Consider the following 13,503-nt stretch of genomic DNA (forward strand, 5'->3'; position numbering starts at 1 on the left):
GTGATGCATAGACATACACACAGGCAAAACACTCACACACACAATCTTTTTTAGTTATTTTAACTCTAGTACAAAGGAAATACTAAATATAAAGAACATAACACATGGATAAGTACATATCTAATACTATAAGAGGTAGCTTGTTGCTGGACTCTCATTTATAGTGATATTTTATTTATGTTTTAATATATAAAGCTTGATTTGAAGAGCAGAGGGCAAAACTAAGTCACTAGAAGCCAGGCAGTGTTGGTACACATCTTTAATCTCAGAATTTGGGAGACAGAGGCAGAAGGATCTCTGTGAGTTCAATAATCTTAGCCTCTTCTCTGAACCAGGTACTCCTTTGTAATTGTGGTCCAGGTTCTAAAACAGTTTTAACCAATTCTACACAGTCTTTAGGAATAATTTTACTACACACTGACCACAATTTTAACCTTTGCTTCACAAAAGGTGAATGCATGCCATGTGAGACTATTGCTTCCTTGACTCTCCTTGAAGCTAAGAGTGGTACAGGAGTCCAGTAGCTGTAACAGAGCCTCTTCCATCTGGCAATTCCTCTGAGGTTACTGGATATATTAAAGTTGGTTCTTTGAAAACCTTAGGCTGTTCCTCTCTAACCGCACAACGCTATTCTGAAATTGATTCTCCATCAAATTTCTCTGTCTATATCTGAATATCTCTGTGTTCTGTTTTTATTAAGTTTTCCTAAGGCCTGTATCTTAGCACTCAGATTAACCAACATTTTTAGTGATAAAACAAGAATGATAATGCTGATAGTGTTTACAATTGACATTACATAAATCCCATCTAAATTAGATACCCTCTCATTTAATTGTTCCATTTCCATGCTGTCTAGCATATTACTATATAGAGGCCCAAATCCCTCTCAATGTAATGGCTTTCTCATTTTTTTTAATGTGGGAAAAATTATTTTAAATAAATCCTCCCTCTTAAGAATTCCCAATTGTCTTATCAGATCTGTGGACAATGTTGATGAAGATGTGAGGCTTATTGCTGCTGCATAGAACAGTAGAAGCCTGACTGGATTTCAAGGCAGCTTCCTAGTTTGGCAGCAGCCCGAGGAGAGGGTTCAGGGAGAGCCTGCCAGGAAGCAAGAGAGGAAAACCTAGCCAGTAGGATGGTGACTCCGGCCGTGTGTGTAGTTCTGGCCTATGCTGGTGGCTGTAAAGCCACAGGCAAAGGCTTTTTCATGAATTTGTGCCCCAAACTTTGTGCATCAGATGTATCACGAATTATAAAAACACAGAGACAGATATTGGGGTTCACATTGAAGATCAGGAAAGCAAAACAGCCAAGCCACTAGAAAGTCTTACCTCTACCAAGGCTGAGCGACGGCAGACTGAGCTCTGAGCCCCTGTCTCCTCCCATTTTATATTCCCTTTTAGTGCTGGGATTAAAGGAGTGAGCCACCACTACCTGGATCTGTTTCTTCATTGATCTTGTGTAGCCCGGGGTGGGGGCTTGAACTAACAGAGATTCATCTGCTTCTGTCTCCCAAATCCTGAGATTAAAGGTATGTGCCACCACTGCCTGGTCTCCAGTGGCTTAGTTTTGCCCTATGATCTTCAAGCAAGCTTTATTTATTAAAACTTAAATGAAATATTACTATACTCATTCTATCAGCGTATCAATTCAAACAAAAAGGAAAAGGGAGGGTACTGTATGAGACTGAGAGATGCATAAATTTTCAAAGGCTTAGAAGAATCTCAAGGGACATAACTAAATTAAGTGAATAACTTTTTGCTTTTAATTTTGACTCTGTGGGACAATTATAGGATTTTCATATATAATAGAAATGACTATTTTGGATATTGAATGATATTAAGGAATTAAGGATAGGATAATAGCATTGTGATTATGCAGAAAACTGCCTCTCTCTCTCTCTCTCTCTCCCTCTCTCTCTCTCTCTGTTTTGAGACAAGATTCCATTATGTAGGTTGTCAGGGTCCAAACCCCAACATAAACTATCTCTCTGAACCGGCGTGGAGGCGCAGGAATAACTGAGACACAGTTCACACAGCAACACAGCAATAGCAGAAGGGAGTCTCAGGGTTCATTCAAATCCTGAATATCACCTGCGTTTATTCTCCAAACATCTTTTATCCTCCAAGGTAAACTGAGCCCCCTCAGTTCATTAGCATTCTGTTTCCAGGGTAGCAGGACTAAAGTCACCCGGCAGCTCTGTCACTAGCTTGGAATTAACACCTCTTCCCAGGTGATCTCCATAATTACAAAGAAGAAGCACCACAACATCAGCATAGCCTGAGCTCTGGAGACAGTCAGTCAAAGATGCTTTTAGCTCGCTGCTGATACAATGCAGAAATGTGTGACCTGTATAATATTGCCCCACAGGAGGTTGACCTTGATCTGGCAGTCCTTCTGCATTGGCTTCCGTGGGGCCGGAGTCACAGGCAAGTGCCTCCACACCCCACTTATTTAGAATGTTTTTTGATTTGCATACTGAATTATTTAGAGGTGTCAGGTCTGACATGATGTCCGAGATTTGCTTTAAAATTCTGTAGCCACATAACATAGAAAGCAGAAGAACATGATGGGAAGAGACTGGGAGATGGACACTGGGAGTCTCCTTTTGCATTTGTTTGGAAAGTTTTACAAAAAAAAAAAATTCTTAAATGAGCCAGGCAGTGGTAGCACATGCCTTTAATCCCAGCCTTCACTAGGCAAAGTCAACCTGGTCTATAGAGCAAGTTCTAGCACAGCCAGGTCGACACAGAGAAACCTGTTTTGAAAAACAAAACCTAAACAAATTCTTAAATGGTTTTAAAAAGAATTATACTGTAGTAATAGGGTTTAACTCTTAGGAATAAAGAGAACCATTAGAGGTAAAATAATACAGGAAGAGCAGGTAAACAGGGCAACCACCATCCCTTGGGCTGAGACAGAGTACCCAAGAAAGTAACCAATTTGGAAGAGCGTCCCTCTTACTGATAATTAACTCTTCCGGCAGAATGAGGGACTGGCCCTCTCTGCAGAGGGATGAAGTCTGCCCCGTTGCTGCCTGTGAGGCTGGCAAGCAGGAAAGTGCAGGCTGGGGCTCTGGGAAGCAGCTTGCAGAGGTGCTGAAGGAGCCCACAGGAGATGTACCCTTGGGATGCTGCTGAAACTTCATGGCAGACAGCACCACCTAGGAAGGAGGAAGGGAGGGAGGAAAGCCTCCGGGTCTTCTAAGACGGTCCCTCCAGCTGACCTAGAGTGCCATGTGATTCAGATCACGCATACCTATTCTGACACACTCTCAGAACTAACAGAGGGGTCGTCTTTGGTGACAGTCAGAGTTGAGAAACAGGCAGTGTTGGCGGGGCATACGAATTGCACAGCCCCTCCCAACCCCCAGCACATGTTCTTCTAGGAACACACACAGCTCTCTCTTCCCTCAGCCTGAGCATTAGCACGGCCGCTTCTGACACCAAACATTCCCCACAAGTCACATTGGACGTTTGTCAAATGAAAAACTCATCTGACACTCAGGTTGCTAAGGCGTCAAGTGGGGGACGATAGTGTGTCCTGATGAAGAAATGATTCTCTGAGAGGGAAGCGGCTGCATTGGCCTCAGGGAAAGGCACGGTAGTCTGGTGAGCACAAGGCAGGTCCTTCACAACCCTTCCTCACAGGCAGGGAACTCTCTAGGACTTCAGTGAAAGTAGGTAAGAGGTTTTTATACATGACATCTTTGGTTTTTCAGTCTTTCTGGATTTGGATTTGCAGGGGCATAGAGGTGAGAGGAAGGATGTTAATAACTGTGTAATACATAGATGTTTCCAGAATAAAGCACCATTCGTTGGTGGTTGAAATCACCACAGACAGACAGACAGACAGACAGACACACACACACACACGTACAGTTCATCTCTTCCATGAACCTTCTCCAAGACCAAATCTTCCTTTTTCTCATGAGGTTCCCAATATGTAACACCCCCAACATCACACCCAGAAAGCCACTCACTCTTTCCTCGCTTAAAATGCATTTTAAATCACAGAACTAGGAGTGGCCGGTGTCCGAGTTAGTGGTGGTTGAACGAGGTCATTCTTTGTCTCCGCCGCCTGTTCCCAAACCTCTAAAATGACAAATAGGTTCAAAATGCGTAAACCCACAAGGACCAAGACACTGGGTAAAATGACAACAGTGACCACATTTTGGCAGCTACAGAGCAGGTGCAAGAGTGGGAACTGACTTAGCAGAGTAATAACCACTAAACTGTTAGAGAGGGAAGCTCAGAGCAAGCACTTAGCAGAGTGATAACCACTAAACTACCAGGGAGGGAAGCTCAGAGCAAGCCTGTTCCCCAGACCCCAGGCAAGCTCAAGTGAATGAGGTACAAGGAGTCTCCGAAAGGAGAAAAGCGCCTGAGACAAGAGCACAAGGTGCAGCCCAGTGCAGCGTTGCTGTGTTCACAGTGAGGTTTCGCTCAAAGGCAGGATAAAACATAGACATGTGCCCGGCCCCCCCCCACACTCTGCTCTGAGAATGCTGCCAGCCTGGCCAACCTCTTCAGACCACACATGACTGCAACATCCCCACTGGGAAACTTGTTGGCTTGAAGTAGGAGAATCCTTTTGCCCATCAACCCTAACCAGCCCAACCCCCAACCCCGCATCAGCCCTGCTGTGGATCTCATTGGTCTTCTCACAATTTTTATTTTATTATACTAAGACTACTCAAGGTGAAATGTAACCACACAGAGTCTTTAAAATTTTTTTAAGACTGTTTCGTATGTAAACACAATGAACTTCAGTCGTTTCCATCTCTATTCCTCTCTCCCATCAGCTGCCTCCCTCTCTAGCTGAACCTTTCCTCTCAGTAAGTCTCCATCTTACTTTCTGTATGACCCACTAAGTTGTTATTATTATTTTGTTATTGCCTGGGCACAGGTGGGAGGTTATTTACTGGAACACGGGCAACTTATCAGTGGTGATGCCCCAGAATCAAATGACACCCCTCCCCCAAGAGCCGATAACTGCTGGTGGTCTATGAGGACCAGGGACTCCTGATCAAACATTGAGGGCGTTGACCTTGTGCAGGTAACCACACCTTCAATGAGGTCAAGAGCACAATGGTTATGCCATGCTATTTTGTTTAGTGCCAAGCACTGCGTCATCATGTATCTTGGGCATGCATGTTGGTGAGTTCTTTCTGCATCTTAGCTGTCATCCACTGCATCAAGGAACTTCACTGATGAAGACTGGATGGGACACTAATATTATGTATAAACATGAGTATTTAGAAGACTTTTTGGCAGGATAATCGTTTAGTAAAACAATGATAGCCAGCTTCCCTTAGGGCCAATGACTTCCTTAGCCACAAGATTGTCCTCAATTTTATCGAACCAGACACAATTTCTTTCCTATGGGGCTGGTCTCAAATCCAGTCAGAAAGCAATTGGTTACTCCCACAACAGCCATACCACTATTATACTAGAGGGTACATTTTGCCTGCAGGTTATTCATTACTATGGTTTACAGGATTCACAGGTGGGTGAGACTATTGATCACTTTTATTCATTAGCAGCCAATACATTTTTATTGTGCAATGCTGTACAGCAGACCCCTGGAATTTATTTGTCTTGCTTAATTGATGCAGCTAACTGATAGTCTTCGCTCTTAAACGCACAGTCAGAGGTCACCTACCAGACAGTTGAGGGATACCTCCAAAGATTGGCAAGAAAACATCATAGAAAGACCTAAGATCTATTATTGAAATCACGGGAAGATTCAGGGCTTCCTTCCCTTGAAAGAAAGGAGGCTTTGAGAAAGAGCACGCAGAAGAAATAAGAATGCTGTAAAAATAAAAATATGTCATAGCAGAGATAAAAATTCAACCAAAGGGAGCAGTCTGTGGGTACAGCTCACTGGCAGAATATGTGCTTTGTATTCAATGCTCTGGCTCAGTCTATAACACCAAAAAGTAAACAAATGAACAAACCAACCAACCAACCAGCCAACCACCTCAACTAACTAAACAATAACAACATCCTCGCTTAAAAAAATAGAAGGTAGATAGGCAGGGAGACTTTGAAGCTTTGAGACTGTCCATGCCCACAGTTTACACTTCATATTTACAGTTCTTTATTTTTCCATTTCATCACTAAGATGCGTGAGCAGGAAACTTTCCCCTAGGGACAAAGGAAGAATTCTTTACTCCGGAAATTAATTATTTCAACCTAAAACAACTCACTGAAATTGAGCACTGTTAACCATGAAGCACTAGTTACTCCCAAGTTGGAACACTGGTATCAAGACCCTTGCTTGCTGTGACCATAATCCCTACCCACCATCCTTACCCAATCCTGATCAAGTCTGAGCTTGTTTAGACTGCTCAGATTTCAGAACTTCATAAACATCTCAACTTTCCCCTTCCTCCAAGAGACTGCCAAGAAGTATGAGACCCGGTAGGCAGAAGGGAATGTTGAGTTTCTGTAGAGACAATGGGCCACCAGGGGGCAGGAGTGCACCAAAAGCGTCAATTAAAGCCTGGGTTATGCTTCCCTACTCTGGCTTAGCTGGGAGTTCTAACTAGAGGGTGGGGTGCGGGTGGGGCTTTAAAGAACCAATTCTGAAGTGTAATTGTTGTGGTGGACATAAATTCTTATTTTTTTAAATTTATGTGTATGAGTGTTTTGCCTACATGTATATGTGTACACTATGTTAGTGTCTGGTGTCCTCAGAGGCAGGAAGGGCTCAATGGATACCCCGGAACTGGAGTTACAGAAGGTTGTGACCCATCATGTGGGTCCTGGGAACTAAACCCCAGTCCTCTGCACTGTTCTTAACCACTGAGCCATCTCTCGAGCTCCTGACGGAATTTCTTCTGTTTCTATTTGTTTTTATTTTAATAACTTCTGTTAATTCTTTGAGAATTTTATACTCTGTGTGTTTTTCAACCATTTCTTTAAATTTTGAGATAATTATGAAAAGTTCTTGTATCCCAATAAACCTCTCTACTGACACAATAATCCAAATCAGACCAAATCAGACCGAATTAGAAAAAGCCCAGGTTTATTGGATGCCAGTACTCTCAGGTGACCTTCCAGCCCCTCAGAGAGGAGATGGGAAAGGAAGACCAGAAAATCATGTGTTTGTTCTCTGGGGGGCAGTTTAAATAGCCTGTGGGAGTAGTCTTGAGCCTCTCTGGGGAGGGGGTCACTGTTTGGTGGGCTTTCTTGGAGGTGGAGTCTGGACTGAGGCAACTCCCCGGGGAGGGGTCTGGGGTGGAACTTTCTACCCAAACAATTGCATCATTTTTCCTTTCCCTTCCTACCTCCAACCTTCCCATACACACCCCTCCTTGTTCTTTTTCAAATTCATGGTCTCCCTTTTACATTATACAATCCCTTTTATATTATTTAATTCATACACACACACACACACACACACACACACACACACACACAAATATAACCCACTATGTCTGCATACTGTTACTTGCATTATGTTTTCAGGGCCGGCCATTTAGTACTGGATAACTCTCCCCTGGAAGACTATTCTTTCATTCTCGACAAGTCTTAGCTGACTGTAGTTCTTTGTGTAGGTTCACTCTGGGCTTCCCCTACGTTTTCACTCTCTGCCCTGGCTGAGATGACTTGAAGGTGAGGCTCTTGATGAGCCTACAAGTAGTTCTTGTGTCCTGGGCATTCTAGAGATGGTGTCTGTGTTCCGTAATGGAGCATCCCGAGAGCCAGTGTTCAAAGAAACCCTGGCAGAAATTATGCAGTCAATACAATGTAGTTTCAGATACATTGTGTCACTTCCGTATTCTGTTGCAGAGATCAGCGAACCATAGCCGGAAGTCAAGTCAAATCCTGCCTGCCCTGCCCTCCTCACGCCCCAACCAGCTCCTAGCCGGCTAACCTCTTCCTGACATTGTTTTGCCAAGGCCCCTTCCTTGTCTCAGCTCTCTCAGATTCCTACTTTTGGTTTCTCACTAACTGGTGTTTTGAGGAAGAGCCCTCTAAGACTTTTCAGAGGCAAAATAGATGAGTTTCACTTTGTGAGGCGATAGAGACACAGCTGTTGTGGATATCCAATAAGCTTTTTTCTTTTTCTTTCCACGTGAAACAGGTCTTTATTTCATCAATCAATAGACAAGCACAGCTTTGAAAGTTGTTTCATATTTCAAGTTCGGAGGAATAGCTTATGAAATTTATGAAACTCACCAGCCCTCTTCATATAGACATATAGAAATGTCTGTTGTTCTTGCTAAGAGGATATAAATTTCCAGTTTCCTCTATAAATTCACCCCCGCTTTTTATGCACCTTCAGTGAACACTGAAAGAGGCAGTTTTCTTTCAGTATAAAATGTCTCTGGCTCTTTTATTTGCCAGTGACATTGCCTTAGGAGTTAATGAATAGTAAGAAATTGGCCACTGCTTCCCTCCCCACCTCCACCACCCCCCCCCCCCCCCGCCCCACGCCCCAGTTAATTTTCTCTTTAGCGAAAAAAGAACTTTGTTTTACTCCGGACATTTGACCCAAACCCTGAAGACTATTGATATCCACAGCATCTTCGAAAGCCATTTCCATTTTAATCGGGGACTGGATTGTTCCCTTTGGTTTGAAACTCTTTGACTCCGATCTGATCAATTGCCTCAACTTCTCAAAGGATTTTGAACTTAGGGAAGTCTTAGTTCTCGCTGAAACTGAATTTTCAGTGACTTGATGTGGTTCAGGTAAAAATGTGCCTCTTCCAAAGGATAGACAATATCACCCGGCTGCAGGCTCATGATGTCAGTGAGCAGTCACTGTCAGTACTGAGGAACACACCCAGGCCTGGGTCTCCCGACCTCTGGTATGGCTGGCAGGACAGCTCCTGGTTCACCACAGAGAACTGTCAGAGGACATGGCAAGGAGGCAGCCCCATTAGAGGAAAGTCTTTTGAATTCAAGGTATGCTGTGGGACAATGATCTGTACCCTATTGATTGTATTTTAATAAAACACTGATTGGTCAGTAGCCAGGCAAGGAGTATAGGCAGGGCAACCAGGCAGGACGTATAGGTGGGGCACCGAGAACAGGAGAATTCTGGGAAGATAAAGATTTAGTCTGCAGTTGTCACCCCGATGTAGAGGATGCAAGATGAGAATGCCTCGCTGATGAAAGGTACCAAGCCGCGTGGCTAACACAGACAAGAATTATGGCTTTAAGATGTAAGAATTAATTAATAAGAAGCCTGAGCTAATAGGCCAACCGGTTTATGATTAATGTAGACCTCTGTGTGGTTTTTGGTACTGAATGACTGCGGGACCTGGTGGGACAGAAACCTCTGTTAACGAGGCTACACATGATGATTCATCTGTCACCAGGACTGATTTTTAATGGTATCAGTCACTTTCTACAGCTGATCTACTCCTTGACTGGAGTCATCTGGATCCATATCTTTGAAGTCTGCCCCAGAATGCCTCCTAGGAAGACCATAAGCTGGCCCCAGGTGCTCTTCCTGTTGTGTTGAAAATCCCTGACTGTAACATCTAGGGAGCCATTGGCACGACAAATTTTAACTCCCTTGGAGGACAGTCCTTTAGCATTTGTGGATCCCTCGAGAAGCTCAGCAACTCTTCCAGAACACCTGTATAGAACGCTCATTTGGTTGTGAGCACTGGAAATCCATCTCTCAGGTGGTAACGCACTTGGATGTGGAAAACCAAACAGTGCCAGTGCCCGCACATCCCCCTTGCTGAAGCCACAGAGTGCCAGTGTCCACACATCCCCCTTGCTGAAGCCACAGAGTGCCAGTGTCCATACACCCTTCCTGAAATCATACATACACACAGTGCCAGTGCCCGCACATCCCCCTTGCTGAAGCCACAGAGTGCTAGTGTCCATACACCCTTCCTGAAATCATACATACACACAGTGCCCACACATCCTCCTTGCTGAAGCCATAGAGTGCCAGTGTCCATACACCCTTCCTGAAATCATACATACACACAGTGTCCACACATCCCCCTTGCTGAAGCCACAGAGTGCCAGTGTCCATACACCCTTCCTGAAATCATACATACACACAGTGTCCACACATCCCCCTTGCTGAAGCCACAGAGTGCCAGTGTCCATACACCCTTCCTGAAATCATACATACACACAGTGCCAGTGCCCACACATCCCCCTTGCTGAAGCCACAGAGCAGACTGTGTCCCCCTTGTCCCAGGTACTATTATTCCCCTCTTGTCAGCGACTCTGTGCCTTGCTGCTGAGTGGCAGGTGACCCAATAATGTTTTTTAAAAACTATTATCAGAGATGCAACTATTGTCAAGGGCGCCAGCAAAGGTCCCTAGGATATCTGGAAGGAAATAAGACACCCAAGCCAAAAATGTACAACATCTGGCAAATGATGTATTAGAAGACAGACGTTAACTATTCTAGTCATTCTTGCTTTTTGGAAAAAAAACCCCACTAACGTAGCACAAAGAATAAAAACTCAGAGACAGTTATTGGAGCTCAATGTGAAGATCAGAAAAGCAAAGTAACCAAGCCACTAGAGAGCTCTTACCGCTATGAAATCTTTCTCTCTTTCTCTTTCTATGAAAGAAAGCAGTTCCTGTCTCATCCCTCTTTATAGTCCTCTCTAGTGCTGGGATAAAAGGCGTGCACCACCACCACCCAGTCTCTGTGGCTGCTAACTAGCGTGGCTGCTGGGATTAAAGGTGTGTGCCACCACTGTCTGGTCTGTATGGCTGACTAGTGTGGCTGTTTTGCATTCTGATCTTCAGGCAAGCTTTATTTATTAAAATACAAATGAAATATCACTACAGACTAACTTCTATTTTTTAGGGCTTTTATTGCTATGATAAAACATTATGACCAAAGACAACTAAAGGAAGAAATCTCACAGCTTATAAAAGTCCATCACTGAGGGAAGGAAGGGCAGGAACTCAAACAGGGTTAAAACTTGGAGGCAGAAGCTGATGCAGAGGCCATGGCGTACTGACACTTGTGGCTTGTTCCTCCTGGCATCCTCAGCCTGGTTTCTTATAGAACCCAGGAGCAGTGGTACTGCCCACAAAGAGCTGCACCCTCTAACATTGGTCATCAGTCATGAACGTACACAACAGCCTTGCCTACATGCCAATCTGGTAGGTGTGTTTTCTCAGTTGAGGTCCCCTCTTCCTAAATGACTTTAATTAGTGTCAAGTTGATGGTAAAATAACTCAGTACAGTCTACAATCCAGGAATTGTAAAGATCTGTTTGATCTGGGTCCGTCATAACGGAGGAGGTGGGACCAAACCTCCTCCACCTTTTCCCAATGCCAGGACAGGAGTTAGATTCCCAGGAAAAGACTGATGATAATTGTCCTCCGCTGAGGTCTTGGCTGAGCCCTTGTACCTGATAGAGCCCTACCCCATCTGGACCAAAGATAACAGGAGGTTAACAAGGCCTGCAGCAGACCGTAGCTTACTGTCCGTTGTGGAGCAGACAGCTTTGCCTTCATTGTAGTAGAGTAACATAGCAATTTCTAAAGGAGCTAATTCAACCTCTAGTCAGTGGGCTAGAATGTGAGTCTGTAAGTGAGCCCTGGGTGAGGGACGATTGGCTAGGGGCTAACTCTAGAGTGAAGGACAATGAAGCTGGTTCCTCTGAGCTCATTCAAGCAGCCATCCTGACCCTAGGAACCCAACAACAACAAAAGAAGATTTGTGTGTGTGTGTCCATAAAAGTAAATCCCGGGGATCATGGCTGAAGCCAAAGCAAAGCTAGCGCCCACACCAGTAACTGGCCCATAGCACATGAGTGTATTTCCAGAGTTTTATGTAAATAGAAAGATATTTTGTTATATTTATGTTCCATCTGGAACATAACCTGGGTGATGTGGTTTCTAGGGCAGGTAGACACAGAAAGTCTGTGCCTGCTTTCTTATAGAACTCAGGCCTTGTTTTTGTGATCTAGTAAATAACATAATTCTCTTTCATTAGTTAATCTGGGATATTTTCACACTCAAATTTCTCAGTCCCCCAAACTTTTTGCTAGGTTGATATACATGGTTTTCGAAACCTTTCTCTATGAGGGAAACTCATTCCTGCTGGCGGTCAGCTCACATCAGCTTTTCTGAAGACTGGTCACCCGCATTGTCAAATTTCAAACTCAGGTACTTCCCCTGCCAACTAAAATTCTTGGTGCTCCTGTTTCTGGGGTTGTTCTGTTAGCAGAGTATCCAGGGCTCTTTAATTTGTGGTGACAACCATCCTGATCCTAAGTATCTTTTTTTATCTTTGTAGAAAGTGGTCCCTTCACTTCTGCTGAGCATCCACATAAGCTGGACCTATACTGCCTGGAGTCCATGTTATGACGGCTGGTGAATTTGCTCTCATTGAAAGAAATATGAGGGGTCTGTGTGTGCAGGGAGATAAGTTTCTCCTGTTAAGTGTGGGCGAAGGCAAGAGAACCAGGTACGGATTCACTAATACAGCCCCATCCTGGTATTCCTGTGCTGTTAGTCAGATGTCTAATACAGCTCTGCTCCTAACCCTAACCTGACCCTCCATACACCAGCTGTGGAAGCCCATGCAAGAGTTTCCGTTCTGCTCTTAAATCTTAAGAAGCATTTTGGCCTTTTGTGGATGAACAGGTAAGAGCTTGAGAACCCCAGGGCAATTTCCCATCATATATCTGAAACTCAAGTTTCCTAATCATGTTATTCTGATCCAGTCTAATTATGTTTGCAACACCAAGTATCAGTGCTTATTCTCAAAGAAATCTAGTGTCCTAGGTAACATATGGGTATGTTAAATTTCCTGCTTGTTAGGAATGCTGTTATGTCTGGAAGCCTTCTAGTAAGATGATGTCTTAGGGTTTCTATTGCTGTGAAGAGACACTGTGACCACAGCAACTCTTTTTTTTTTTGAAAGAGACATGATGTATTAAAAAGTTGCAATGGTTATTACGAATCTGCTGTGTTGGAGATAATGGTGGGAACGTTATTCATCCTTTAATCTGTTCAGCTCTTATGTGGGCACTTTCACTAACAAACATCTTTCCAGGTGTTTGAATCCAATTTAAGCCCATAGTCCCAGAGGAGTTTGCAGATTTTAATTTAGACTTTCTAATAGAACTTTACCATTTTCAGTGAAATGTATTCAAAAGAAGTTTGGCCGTTTTTCTAAGTCCAAACAACAAGAATGATTGGCACCTGTGGTTCTCCGGAAACCCCTCCCCCAGGAAGCCTGTTCACACTGAGTTCTGCTCTGTGAGGGCAAGTAACCCTTGGTTAGCCCATAACATCATCTAGTGTCATGTGGAGACTCATAATGAGACACTAAGAAACAAGAGACTTGATTAGTCTCAACTATGTATCGACTTAGGAATTCTATTTTTGCTTTGTTTTGGGCTCCTGGCTGTGTGTGTGCGCGTGTATGCTTGTTTGTTTTTAGGGTCTTACTATGCAGTCATGACTGGTCTGAAATTCACTATGTAGAAAAGGATACCCTCATGCTCAGAGCCATCCTCCTGCTTTCGACTCCTTGTGCACCATC

The 13,503-nt window shown here is 43.9% G+C and overlaps 1 pseudogene; it reads right to left on the reverse strand.

The window, feature by feature from the left end:
* Positions 1 to 8,560: 8,560 nt before the first annotated feature.
* Positions 8,561 to 9,700, reverse strand: LOC142844331 (thymidylate synthase-like; annotated as a pseudogene).
* Between the last annotated feature and the right edge of the window lie 3,803 nt (positions 9,701 to 13,503).

The sequence above is a fragment of the Microtus pennsylvanicus genome, chromosome 2, assembly GCF_037038515.1.
Source record: "Microtus pennsylvanicus isolate mMicPen1 chromosome 2, mMicPen1.hap1, whole genome shotgun sequence".
Lineage (NCBI taxonomy): Eukaryota > Metazoa > Chordata > Mammalia > Rodentia > Cricetidae > Microtus > Microtus pennsylvanicus.